We start from the raw sequence: 12,368 nt of genomic DNA on the forward strand, positions 1-12,368 counted from the left end.
CAGACTTATATCGGTCATCCAAACTGGGAGGTTAAACCAGTAGATTCAGATTGAAAGTCTGACACTCTGCCGACTGAGATATCTGAGGCCTGTGAATGTATTTTCAACTGGTGAACATTTACATTTACATGTCCAGGAAAGTCACAGAAAATGCCTGGATAGAAAGAATGCCTCTTAAAGGATGGTACATGTCCAAGCAACACCCAAACAGGGACTTGAACACTGGACCCTCAGATTAAAAGTCTGATGCTTTGCAGACTGACCTATCCGGGCTCTAAATTTGCATATTGTCATACAACTAACCTGCTGGGCGGCGGCACAGTCTGATGAGGGGGCATCGTCAGAAGTTACATTTCCCTAGAGAACCAGGCCTCCATTCCAGATCTGCCAGTCAATGAAATATGAACAATGCCTACCCGCAGTATATTAAAAAATAAAGACCACGTGGCGCAACGATAGCGCGTCTGACTCCAGATCAGAAGGTTGCGTGTTCAAATCACGTCGGGGTCAAGGATTTTGTGCACATGCAAACTGCCCTCATCACACAGCGAAGTCAATGACCAATTTGGAATTACTGTACAATTCTCGCTTAATAACAGCCAAACCAAAGCAGCTTTAGAGGATAATTCTCTCTTGCAAAAGCCTAGACAGCAAATCCCTTAGTCAGAGGATGCTGTGTGTCATGCCAGACTTATATCGGTCATCCAAACTGGGAGGTTAAACCAGTAGATTCAGATTAAAAGTCTGACACTCTGCCGACTGAGATATCTGAGGCCTGTGAATATATTTTCAACTGGTGAACATCATGTCCAGGAAAGTCACAGAAAATGCCTGGATAGAAAGAATGCCTCTTAAAGGATGGTACATGTCCAAGCAACACCCAGCGACCCTCAGATTAAAAGTCTGATGCTTTGCAGACTGACCTATCCGGGCTCTAAATTTGCATATTGCCATACAACTAACCTGCTGGGCGGCGGCACAGTCTGATGAGGGGAATTCGTCAGAAGTTACATTTCCCTAGAGAACCAGGCCTCCATTCCAGATCTGCCAGTCAATGAAATATGAACAATGCCTACCCGCCAGTATATTAAAAAAGTAAAGACCTCGTGGCGCAACGGTAGCGCGTCTGACTCCAGATCAGAAGGTTGCGTGTTCAAATCACGTCGGGGTCATGGATTTTGTGCATGCAAACTGCCCTCATCACACAGCGAAGTCAATGACCAATTTGGAATTACTGTACAATTCTCGCTTAATAACAGCCAAACCAAAGCAGCTTTAGAGGATAATTCTCTCTTGCAAAATCCTGCAGACAGCAAATCCCTTAGTCAGAGGATGCTGTGTGCAATGCAGACTTATATCGGTCATCCAAACTGGGAGGTTAAACCAGTAGATTCAGATTGAAAGTCTGACACTCTGCCGACTGAGATATCTGAGGCCTGTGAATGTATTTTCAACTGGTGAACATTTACATTTACATGTCCAGGAAAGTCACAGAAAATGCCTGGATAGAAAGAATGCCTCTTAAAGGATGGTACATGTCCAAGCAACACCCAAACAGGGACTTGAACACTGGACCCTCAGATTAAAAGTCTGATGCTTTGCAGACTGACCTATCCGGGCTCTAAATTTGCATATTGTCATACAACTAACCTGCTGGGCGGCGGCACAGTCTGATGAGGGGGCATCGTCAGAAGTTACATTTCCCTAGAGAACCAGGCCTCCATTCCAGATCTGCCAGTCAATGAAATATGAACAATGCCTACCCGCCAGTATATTAAAAAAGTAAAGACCTAGTGGCGCAACGGTAGCGCGTCTGACTCCAGATCAGAAGGTTGCGTGTTCAAATCACATCGGGGTCCTGGATTTTGTGCATGCAAACTGCCCTCATCAAACAGCGAAGTCAATGACCAATTTGGAATTACTGTACAATTCTCGCTTAATAACAGCCAAACCAAAGCAGCTTTAGAGGAAAATTCTCTCTTGCAAAAGCCTCGCAGACAGCAAATCCCTTAGTCAGAGGATGCTGTGTGCATGCCAGACTTATATCGGTCATCCAAACTGGGAGGTTAAACCAGTAGATTCAGATTGAAAGTCTGACACTCTGCCGACTGAGATATCTGAGGCCTGTGAATATATTTTCAACTGGTGAACATTTTGTCCAGGAAAGTCACAGAAAATGCCTGGATAGAAAGAATGCCTCTTAAAGGATGGTACATGTCCAAGCAACACCCAAACAGGGACTTGAACACTGGACCCTCAGATTAAAAGTCTGATGCTTTGCAGACTGACCTATCCGGGCTCTAAATTTGCATATTGTCATACAACTAACCTGCTGGGCGGTGGCACAGTCTGATGAGGGGGCATCGTCAGAAGTTACATTTCCCTAGAGAACCAGGCCTCCATTCCAGATCTGCCAGTCAATGAAATATGAACAATGCCTACCCGGCAGTATATTAAAAAAGTAAAGACCTCGTGGCGCAACGGTAGCGTGTCTGACTCCAGATCAGAAGGTTGCGTGTTCAAATCACGTCGGGGTCAAGTATTTTGTGCATGCAATCTGCCCTCATCACACAGCGAAGTCAATGACCAATTTGGAATTACTGTACAATTCTCGCTTAATAACAGCCAAACCAAAGCAGCTTTAGAGGATAATTCTCTCTTGCAAAAGCCTCGCAGACAGCAAATCCCTTAGTCAGAGGATGCTGTGTGCATGCCAGACTTATATCGGTCATCCAAACTGGGAGGTTAAACCAGTAGATTCAGATTAAAAGTCTGACACTCTGCCGACTGAGATATCTGAGGCATGTGAATGTATTTTCAACTGGTGAACATGCATTTCCAGGAAAGTCACAGAAAATGCCTGGATAGAAAGAATGCCTCTTAAAGGATGGTACATGTCCAAGCAACACCCAACGACACACTCCCTCAGATTAAAAAGTCTGATGCTTTGCAGACTGACCTATCCGGGCTCTAAATTTGCATATTGTCATACAACTAACCTGCTGGGCGGCGGCACAGTCTGATGAGGGGAATTCGTCAGAAGTTACATTTCCCTAGAGAACCAGGCCTCCATTCCAGATCTGCCAGTCAATGAAATATGAACAATGCCTACCCGCCAGTATATTAAAAAAGTAAAGACCTCGTGGCGCAACGGTAGCGCGTCTGACTCCAGATCAGAAGGTTGCGTGTTCAAATCACGTCGGGGTCATGGATTTTGTGCATGCAAACTGCCCTCATCACACAGCGAAGTCAATGACCAATTTGGAATTACTGTACAATTCTCGCTTAATAACAGCCAAACCAAAGCAGCTTTAGAGGATAATTCTCTCTTGCAAAAGCCTCGCAGACAGCAAATCCCTTAGTCAGAGGATGCTGTGTGCATGCCAGACTTATATCGGTCATCCAAACTGGGAGGTTAAACCAGTAGATTCAGATTAAAAAGTCTGACACTCTGCCGACTGAGATATCTGAGGCCTGTGAATATATTTTCAACTGGTGAACATGTCCAGGAAAGTCACAGAAAATGCCTGGATAGAAAGAATGCCTCTTAAAGGATGGTACATGTCCAAGCAACACCCAAACAGGGACTTGAACACTGGACCCTCAGATTAAAAGTCTGATGCTTTGCAGACTGACCTATCCGGGCTCTAAATTTGCATATTGCCATACAACTAACCTGCTGGGCGGCGGCACAGTCTGATGAGGGGAATTCGTCAGAAGTTACATTTCCCTAGAGAACCAGGCCTCCATTCCAGATCTGCCAGTCAATGAAATATGAACAATGCCTACCCGCCAGTATATTAAAAAAAGTAAAGACCTCGTGGCGCAACGATAGCGCGTCTGACTCCAGATCAGAAGGTTGCGTGTTCAAATCACGTCGGGGTGAAGGATTTTGTGCATGCAAACTGCCCTCATCACACAGCGAAGTCAATGACCAATTTGGAATTACTGTACAATTCTCGCTTAATAACAGCCAAACCAAAGCAGCTTTAGAGGATAATTCTCTCTTGCAAAATCCTCGCAGACAGCAAATCCCTTAGTCAGAGGATGCTGTGTGCATGCCAGACTTATATCGGTCATCCAAACTGGGAGGTTAAACCAGTAGATTCAGATTGAAAGTCTGACACTCTGCCGACTGAGATATCTGAGGCCTGTGAATGTATTTTCAACTGGTGAACATTTTATGTCCAGGAAAGTCACAGAAAATGCCTGGATAGAAAGAATGCCTCTTAAAGGATGGTACATGTCCAAGCAACACCCAAACAGGGACTTGAACACTGGACCCTCAGATTAAAAGTCTGATGCTTTGCAGACTGACCTATCCGGGCTCTAAATTTGCATATTGTCATACAACTAACCTGCTGGGCGGCGGCACAGTCTGATGAGGGGAATTCGTCAGAAGTTACATTTCCCTAGAGAACCAGGCCTCCATTCCAGATCTGCCAGTCAATGAAATATGAACAATGCCTACCCGGCAGTATATTAAAAAAGTAAAGACCTCGTGGCGCAACGGTAGCGTGTCTGACTCCAGATCAGAAGGTTGCGTGTTCAAATCACGTCGGGGTCAAGTATTTTGTGCATGCAATCTGCCCTCATCACACAGCGAAGTCAATGACCAATTTGGAATTACTGTACAATTCTCGCTTAATAACAGCCAAACCAAAGCAGCTTTAGAGGATAATTCTCTCATGCAAAAGCCTCGCAGACAGCAAATCCCTTAGTCAGAGAATGCTGTGTGCATGCCAGACTTAAATCGGTCATCCAAACTGGGAGGTTAAACCAGTAGATTCAGATTAAAAGTCTGACACTCTGCCGACTGAGATATCTGAGGCATGTGAATGTATTTTCAACTGGTGAACATGTCCAGGAAAGTCACAGAAAATGCCTGGATAGAAAGAATGCCTCTTAAAGGATGGTACATGTCCAAGCAACACCCAAACAGGGACTTGAACACTGGACCCTCAGATTAAAAGTCTGATGCTTTGCAGACTGACCTATCCGGGCTCTAAATTTGCATATTGCCATACAACTAACCTGCTGGGCGGCGGCACAGTCTGATGAGGGGAATTCGTCAGAAGTTACATTTCCCTAGAGAACCAGGCCTCCATTCCAGATCTGCCAGTCAATGAAATATGAACAATGCCTACCCGCCAGTATATTTAAAAGTAAAGACCTCGTGGCGCAACGGTAGCGCGTCTGACTCCAGATTAGAAGGTTGCGTGTTCAAATCACGTCGGGGTCAAGGATTTTGTGCATGCAATCTGCCCTCATCACACAGCGAAGTCAATGACCAATTTGGAATTACTGTACAATTCTCGCTTAATAACAGCCAAACCAAAGCAGCTTTAGAGGATAATTCTCTCTTGCAAAATCCTCGCAGACAGCAAATCCCTTAGTCAGAGGATGCTGTGTGCATGCCAGACTTATATCGGTCATCCAAACTGGGAGGTTAAACCAGTAGATTCAGATTGAAAGTCTGACACTCTGCCGACTGAGATATCTGAGGCCTGTGAATGTATTTTCAACTGGTGAACATGTCCAGGAAAGTCACAGAAAATGCCTGGATAGAAAGAATGCCTCTTAAAGGATGGTACATGTCCAAGCAACACCCAAACAGGGACTTGAACACTGGACCCTCAGATTAAAAGTCTGATGCTTTGCAGACTGACCTATCCGGGCTCTAAATTTGCATATTGCCATACAACTAACCTGCTGGGCGGCGGCACAGTCTGATGAGGGGGCATCGTCAGAAGTTACATTTCCCTAGAGAACCAGGCCTCCATTCCAGATCTGCCAGTCAATGAAATATGAACAATGCCTACCCGCCAGTATATTAAAAAAGTAAAGACCTCGTGGCGCAACGGTAGCGCGTCTGACTCCAGATCAGAAGGTTGCGTGTTCAAATCACGTCGGGGTCATGGATTTTGTGCATGCAAACTGCCCTCATCACACAGCGAAGTCAATGACCAATTTGGAATTACTGTACAATTCTCGCTTAATAACAGCCAAACCAAAGCAGCTTTAGAGGATAATTCTCTCTTGCAAAATCCTCGCAGACAGCAAATCCCTTAGTCAGAGGATGCTGTGTGCATGCCAGACTTATATCGGTCATCCAAACTGGGAGGTTAAACCAGTAGATTCAGATTGAAAAGTCTGACACTCTGCCGACTGAGATATCTGAGGCCTGTGAATGTATTTTCAACTGGTGAACATCATTTGTCCAGGAAAGTCACAGAAAATGCCTGGATAGAAAGAATGCCTCTTAAAGGATGGTACATGTCCAAGCAACACCCAAACAGGGACTTGAACACTGGACCCTCAGATTAAAAGTCTGATGCTTTGCAGACTGACCTATCCGGGCTCTAAATTTGCATATTGCCATACAACTAACCTGCTGGGCGGCGGCACAGTCTGATGAGGGGAATTCGTCAGAAGTTACATTTCCCTAGAGAACCAGGCCTCCATTCCAGATCTGCCAGTCAATGAAATATGAACAATGCCTACCCGCCAGTATATTAAAAAAGTAAAGACCTCGTGGCGCAACGGTAGCGCGTCTGACTCCAGATCAGAAGGTTGCGTGTTCAAATCACGTCGGGGTCAAGGATTTTGTGCATGCAAACTGCCCTCATCACACAGCGAAGTCAATGACCAATTTGGAATTACTGTACAATTCTCGCTTAATAACAGCCAAACCAAAGCAGCTTTAGAGGATAATTCTCTCTTGCAAAAGCCTCGCAGACAGCAAATCCCTTAGTCAGAGGATGCTGTGTGCATGCCAGACTTATATCGGTCATCCAAACTGGGAGGTTAAACCAGTAGATTCAGATTAAAAGTCTGACACTCTGCCGACTGAGATATCTGAGGCCTGTGAATATATTTTCAACTGGTGAACATGTCCAGGAAAGTCACAGAAAATGCCTGGATAGAAAGAATGCCTCTTAAAGGATGGTACATGTCCAAGCAACACCCAAACAGGGACTTGAACACTGGACCCTCAGATTAAAAGTCTGATGCTTTGCAGACTGACCTATCCGGGCTCTAAATTTGCATATTGTCATACAACTAACCTGCTGGGCGGCGGCACAGTCTGATGAGGGGAATTCGTCAGAAGTTACATTTCCCTAGAGAACCAGGCCTCCATTCCAGATCTGCCAGTCAATGAAATATGAACAATGCCTACCCGCCAGTATATTTAAAAAAGTAAAGACCTCGTGGCGCAACGGTAGCGCGTCTGACTCCAGATCAGAAGGTTGCGTGTTCAAATCACGTCGGGGTCATGGATTTTGTGCATGCAAACTGCCCTCATCACACAGCGAAGTCAATGACCAATTTGGAATTACTGTACAATTCTCGCTTAATAACAGCCAAACCAAAGCAGCTTTAGAGGATAATTCTCTCTTGCAAAAGCCTCGCAGACAGCAAATCCCTTAGTCAGAGGATGCTGTGTGCATGCCAGACTTATATCGGTCATCCAAACTGGGAGGTTAAACCAGTAGATTCAGATTAAAGTCTGACACTCTGCCGACTGAGATATCTGAGGCCTGTGAATGTATTTTCAACTGGTGAACATTCGTCCAGGAAAGTCACAGAAAATGCCTGGATAGAAAGAATGCCTCTTAAAGGATGGTACATGTCCAAGCAACACCCAAACAGGGACTTGAACACTGGACCCTCAGATTAAAAGTCTGATGCTTTGCAGACTGACCTATCCGGGCTCTAAATTTGCATATTGTCATACAACTAACCTGCTGGGCGGCGGCACAGTCTGATGAGGGGAATTCGTCAGAAGTTACATTTCCCTAGAGAACCAGGCCTCCATTCCAGATCTGCCAGTCAATGAAATATGAACAATGCCTACCCGCCAGTATATTAAAAAAGTAAAGACCTCGTGGCGCAACGGTAGCGCGTCTGACTCCAGATCAGAAGGTTGCGTGTTCAAATCACGTCGGGGTCATGGATTTTGTGCATGCAATCTGCCCTCATCACACAGCGAAGTCAATGACCAATTTGGAATTACTGTACAATTCTCGCTTAATAACAGCCAAACCAAAGCAGCTTTAGAGGATAATTCTCTCTTGCAAAAGCCTCGCAGACAGCAAATCCCTTAGTCAGAGAATGCTGTGTGCATGCCAGACTTATATCGGTCATCCAAACTGGGAGGTTAAACCAGTAGATTCAGATTAAAAGTCTGACACTCTGCCGACTGAGATATCTGAGGCCTGTGAATGTATTTTCAACTGGTGAACATGTCCAGGAAAGTCACAGAAAATGCCTGGATAGAAAGAATGCCTCTTAAAGGATGGTACATGTCCAAGCAACACCCAAACAGGGACTTGAACACTGGACCCTCAGATTAAAAGTCTGATGCTTTGCAGACTGACCTATCCGGGCTCTAAATTTGCATATTGCCATACAACTAACCTGCTGGGCGGCGGCACAGTCTGATGAGGGGAATTCGTCAGAAGTTACATTTCCCTAGAGAACCAGGCCTCCATTCCAGATCTGCCAGTCAATGAAATATGAACAATGCCTACCCGCCAGTATATTAAAAAAAGTAAAGACCTCGTGGCGCAACGGTAGCGCGTCTGACTCCAGATCAGAAGGTTGCGTGTTCAAATCACGTCGGGGTCAAGGATTTTGTGCATGCAAACTGCCCTCATCACACAGCGAAGTCAATGACCAATTTGGAATTACTGTACAATTCTCGCTTAATAACAGCCAAACCAAAGCAGCTTTAGAGGATAATTCTCTCTTGCAAAAGCCTCGCAGACAGCAAATCCCTTAGTCAGAGGATGCTGTGTGCATGCCAGACTTATATCGGTCATCCAAACTGGGAGGTTAAACCAGTAGATTCAGATTAAAAGTCTGACACTCTGCCGACTGAGATATCTGAGGCCTGTGAATGTATTTTCAACTGGTGAACATTTACATTTACATGTCCAGGAAAGTCACAGAAAATGCCTGGATAGAAAGAATGCCTCTTAAAGGATGGTACATGTCCAAGCAACACCCAAACAGGGACTTGAACACTGGACCCTCAGATTAAAAGTCTGATGCTTTGCAGACTGACCTATCCGGGCTCTAAATTTGCATATTGCCATACAACTAACCTGCTGGGCGGCGGCACAGTCTGATGAGGGGAATTCGTCAGAAGTTACATTTCCCTAGAGAACCAGGCCTCCATTCCAGATCTGCCAGTCAATGAAATATGAACAATGCCTACCCGCCAGTATATTAAAAAAGTAAAGACCTCGTGGCGCAACGGTAGCGCGTCTGACTCCAGATCAGAAGGTTGCGTGTTCAAATCACGTCGGGGTCATGGATTTTGTGCATGCAAACTGCCCTCATCACACAGCGAAGTCAATGACCAATTTGGAATTACTGTACAATTCTCGCTTAATAACAGCCAAACCAAAGCAGCTTTAGAGGATAATTCTCTCTTGCAAAAGCCTCGCAGACAGCAAATCCCTTAGTCAGAGGATGCTGTGTGCATGCCAGACTTATATCGGTCATCCAAACTGGGAGGTTAAACCAGTAGATTCAGATTAAAAGTCTGACACTCTGCCGACTGAGATATCTGAGGCCTGTGAATGTATTTTCAACTGGTGAACATTTACATTTACATGTCCAGGAAAGTCACAGAAAATGCCTGGATAGAAAGAATGCCTCTTAAAGGATGGTACATGTCCAAGCAACACCCAAACAGGGACTTGAACACTGGACCCTCAGATTAAAAGTCTGATGCTTTGCAGACTGACCTATCCGGGCTCTAAATTTGCATATTGCCATACAACTAACCTGCTGGGCGGCGGCACAGTCTGATGAGGGGAATTCGTCAGAAGTTACATTTCCCTAGAGAACCAGGCCTCCATTCCAGATCTGCCAGTCAATGAAATATGAACAATGCCTACCCGCCAGTATATTTAAAAGTAAAGACCTCGTGGCGCAACGGTAGCGCGTCTGACTCCAGATTAGAAGGTTGCGTGTTCAAATCACGTCGGGGTCAAGGATTTTGTGCATGCAAACTGCCCTCATCACACAGCGAAGTCAATGACCAATTTGGAATTACTGTACAATTCTCGCTTAATAACAGCCAAACCAAAGCAGCTTTAGAGGATAATTCTCTCTTGCAAAAGCCTCGCAGACAGCAAATCCCTTAGTCAGAGGATGCTGTGTGCATGCCAGACTTATATCGGTCATCCAAACTGGGAGGTTAAACCAGTAGATTCAGATTAAAAGTCTGACACTCTGCCGACTGAGATATCTGAGGCCTGTGAATGTATTTTCAACTGGTGAACATGTCCAGGAAAGTCACAGAAAATGCCTGGATAGAAAGAATGCCTCTTAAAGGATGGTACATGTCCAAGCAACACCCAAACAGGGACTTGAACACTGGACCCTCAGATTAAAAGTCTGATGCTTTGCAGACTGACCTATCCGGGCTCTAAATTTGCATATTGTCATACAACTAACCTGCTGGGCGGCGGCACAGTCTGATGAGGGGAATTCGTCAGAAGTTACATTTCCCTAGAGAACCAGGCCTCCATTCCAGATCTGCCAGTCAATGAAATATGAACAATGCCTACCCGCCAGTATATTTAAAAAGTAAAGACCTCGTGGCGCAACGGTAGCGCGTCTGACTCCAGATCAGAAGGTTGCGTGTTCAAATCACGTCGGGGTCATGGATTTTGTGCATGCAATCTGCCCTCATCACACAGCGAAGTCAATGACCAATTTGGAATTACTGTACAATTCTCGCTTAATAACAGCCAAACCAAAGCAGCTTTAGAGGATAATTCTCTCTTGCAAAACCTCGCAGACAGCAAATCCCTTAGTCAGAGGATGCTGTGTGCATGCCAGACTTATATCGGTCATCCAAACTGGGAGGTTAAACCAGTAGATTCAGATTAAAAGTCTGACACTCTGCCGACTGAGATATCTGAGGCCTGTGAATGTATTTTCAACTGGTGAACATTGTCCAGGAAAGTCACAGAAAATGCCTGGATAGAAAGAATGCCTCTTAAAGGATGGTACATGTCCAAGCAACACCCAAACAGGGACTTGAACACTGGACCCTCAGATTAAAAGTCTGATGCTTTGCAGACTGACCTATCCGGGCTCTAAATTTGCATATTGCCATACAACTAACCTGCTGGGCGGCGGCACAGTCTGATGAGGGGAATTCGTCAGAAGTTACATTTCCCTAGAGAACCAGGCCTCCATTCCAGATCTGCCAGTCAATGAAATATGAACAATGCCTACCCGCCAGTATATTAAAAAGTAAAGACCTCGTGGCGCAACGGTAGCGCGTCTGACTCCAGATCAGAAGGTTGCGTGTTCAAATCACGTCGGGGTCATGGATTTTGTGCATGCAATCTGCCCTCATCACACAGCGAAGTCAATGACCAATTTGGAATTACTGTACAATTCTCGCTTAATAACAGCCAAACCAAAGCAGCTTTAGAGGATAATTCTCTCTTGCAAAAGCCTCGCAGACAGCAAATCCCTTAGTCAGAGGATGCTGTGTGCATGCCAGACTTATATCGGTCATCCAAACTGGGAGGTTAAACCAGTAGATTCAGATTAAAAGTCTGACACTCTGCCGACTGAGATATCTGAGGCCTGTGAATATATTTTCAACTGGTGAACATGTCCAGGAAAGTCACAGAAAATGCCTGGATAGAAAGAATGCCTCTTAAAGGATGGTACATGTCCAAGCAACACCCAAACAGGGACTTGAACACTGGACCCTCAGATTAAAAGTCTGATGCTTTGCAGACTGACCTATCCGGGCTCTAAATTTGCATATTGCCATACAACTAACCTGCTGGGCGGCGGCACAGTCTGATGAGGGGAATTCGTCAGAAGTTACATTTCCCTAGAGAACCAGGCCTCCATTCCAGATCTGCCAGTCAATGAAATATGAACAATGCCTACCCGCCAGTATATTAAAAAAGTAAAGACCTCGTGGCGCAACGGTAGCGCGTCTGACTCCAGATCAGAAGGTTGCGTGTTCAAATCACGTCGGGGTCATGGATTTTGTGCATGCAAACTGCCCTCATCACACAGCGAAGTCAATGACCAATTTGGAATTACTGTACAATTCTCGCTTAATAACAGCCAAACCAAAGCAGCTTTAGAGGATAATTCTCTCTTGCAAAAGCCTCGCAGACAGCAAATCCCTTAGTCAGAGGATGCTGTGTGCATGCCAGACTTATATCGGTCATCCAAACTGGGAGGTTAAACCAGTAGATTCAGATTAAAAGTCTGACACTCTGCCGACTGAGATATCTGAGGCCTGTGAATGTATTTTCAACTGGTGAACATAAGTCCAGGAAAGTCACAGAAAATGCCTGGATAGAAAGAAT

General features: G+C 45.1%; 17 non-coding genes across 17 annotated transcripts; all 17 read left to right on the plus strand.

Moving 5' to 3' along the window:
* The first annotated feature begins 438 nt into the window (after positions 1-438).
* Positions 439-510, plus strand: trnaw-cca. The gene has a single exon. It is a non-coding gene; the product is annotated as a tRNA-Trp (tRNA).
* Positions 511-1,100: 590 nt separating this feature from the next.
* trnaw-cca lies at positions 1,101-1,172 on the plus strand. Its single transcript has one exon. It is a non-coding gene; the product is annotated as a tRNA-Trp (tRNA).
* A 1,294-nt stretch (positions 1,173-2,466) lies between these two features.
* On the plus strand, positions 2,467-2,538 carry trnaw-cca. Its single transcript has one exon. It is a non-coding gene; the product is annotated as a tRNA-Trp (tRNA).
* Positions 2,539-3,136: 598 nt separating this feature from the next.
* trnaw-cca lies at positions 3,137-3,208 on the plus strand. Its single transcript has one exon. It is a non-coding gene; the product is annotated as a tRNA-Trp (tRNA).
* A 606-nt stretch (positions 3,209-3,814) lies between these two features.
* On the plus strand, positions 3,815-3,886 carry trnaw-cca. The gene has a single exon. It is a non-coding gene; the product is annotated as a tRNA-Trp (tRNA).
* A 609-nt stretch (positions 3,887-4,495) lies between these two features.
* On the plus strand, positions 4,496-4,567 carry trnaw-cca. The gene has a single exon. It is a non-coding gene; the product is annotated as a tRNA-Trp (tRNA).
* Positions 4,568-5,170: 603 nt separating this feature from the next.
* Positions 5,171-5,242, plus strand: trnaw-cca. Its single transcript has one exon. It is a non-coding gene; the product is annotated as a tRNA-Trp (tRNA).
* A 604-nt stretch (positions 5,243-5,846) lies between these two features.
* Positions 5,847-5,918, plus strand: trnaw-cca. The gene has a single exon. It is a non-coding gene; the product is annotated as a tRNA-Trp (tRNA).
* A 610-nt stretch (positions 5,919-6,528) lies between these two features.
* trnaw-cca lies at positions 6,529-6,600 on the plus strand. Its single transcript has one exon. It is a non-coding gene; the product is annotated as a tRNA-Trp (tRNA).
* Positions 6,601-7,205: 605 nt separating this feature from the next.
* trnaw-cca lies at positions 7,206-7,277 on the plus strand. Its single transcript has one exon. It is a non-coding gene; the product is annotated as a tRNA-Trp (tRNA).
* A 605-nt stretch (positions 7,278-7,882) lies between these two features.
* trnaw-cca lies at positions 7,883-7,954 on the plus strand. Its single transcript has one exon. It is a non-coding gene; the product is annotated as a tRNA-Trp (tRNA).
* Positions 7,955-8,559: 605 nt separating this feature from the next.
* trnaw-cca lies at positions 8,560-8,631 on the plus strand. The gene has a single exon. It is a non-coding gene; the product is annotated as a tRNA-Trp (tRNA).
* Positions 8,632-9,247: 616 nt separating this feature from the next.
* trnaw-cca lies at positions 9,248-9,319 on the plus strand. Its single transcript has one exon. It is a non-coding gene; the product is annotated as a tRNA-Trp (tRNA).
* Positions 9,320-9,934: 615 nt separating this feature from the next.
* Positions 9,935-10,006, plus strand: trnaw-cca. The gene has a single exon. It is a non-coding gene; the product is annotated as a tRNA-Trp (tRNA).
* Positions 10,007-10,610: 604 nt separating this feature from the next.
* trnaw-cca lies at positions 10,611-10,682 on the plus strand. Its single transcript has one exon. It is a non-coding gene; the product is annotated as a tRNA-Trp (tRNA).
* A 603-nt stretch (positions 10,683-11,285) lies between these two features.
* trnaw-cca lies at positions 11,286-11,357 on the plus strand. Its single transcript has one exon. It is a non-coding gene; the product is annotated as a tRNA-Trp (tRNA).
* Positions 11,358-11,961: 604 nt separating this feature from the next.
* Positions 11,962-12,033, plus strand: trnaw-cca. The gene has a single exon. It is a non-coding gene; the product is annotated as a tRNA-Trp (tRNA).
* The last annotated feature ends 335 nt before the right edge of the window (positions 12,034-12,368 follow it).

The sequence above is a fragment of the Coregonus clupeaformis genome, chromosome 10 (assembly GCF_020615455.1).
Source record: "Coregonus clupeaformis isolate EN_2021a chromosome 10, ASM2061545v1, whole genome shotgun sequence".
In the NCBI taxonomy this organism is placed as follows: Eukaryota; Metazoa; Chordata; class Actinopteri; order Salmoniformes; family Salmonidae; genus Coregonus; species Coregonus clupeaformis.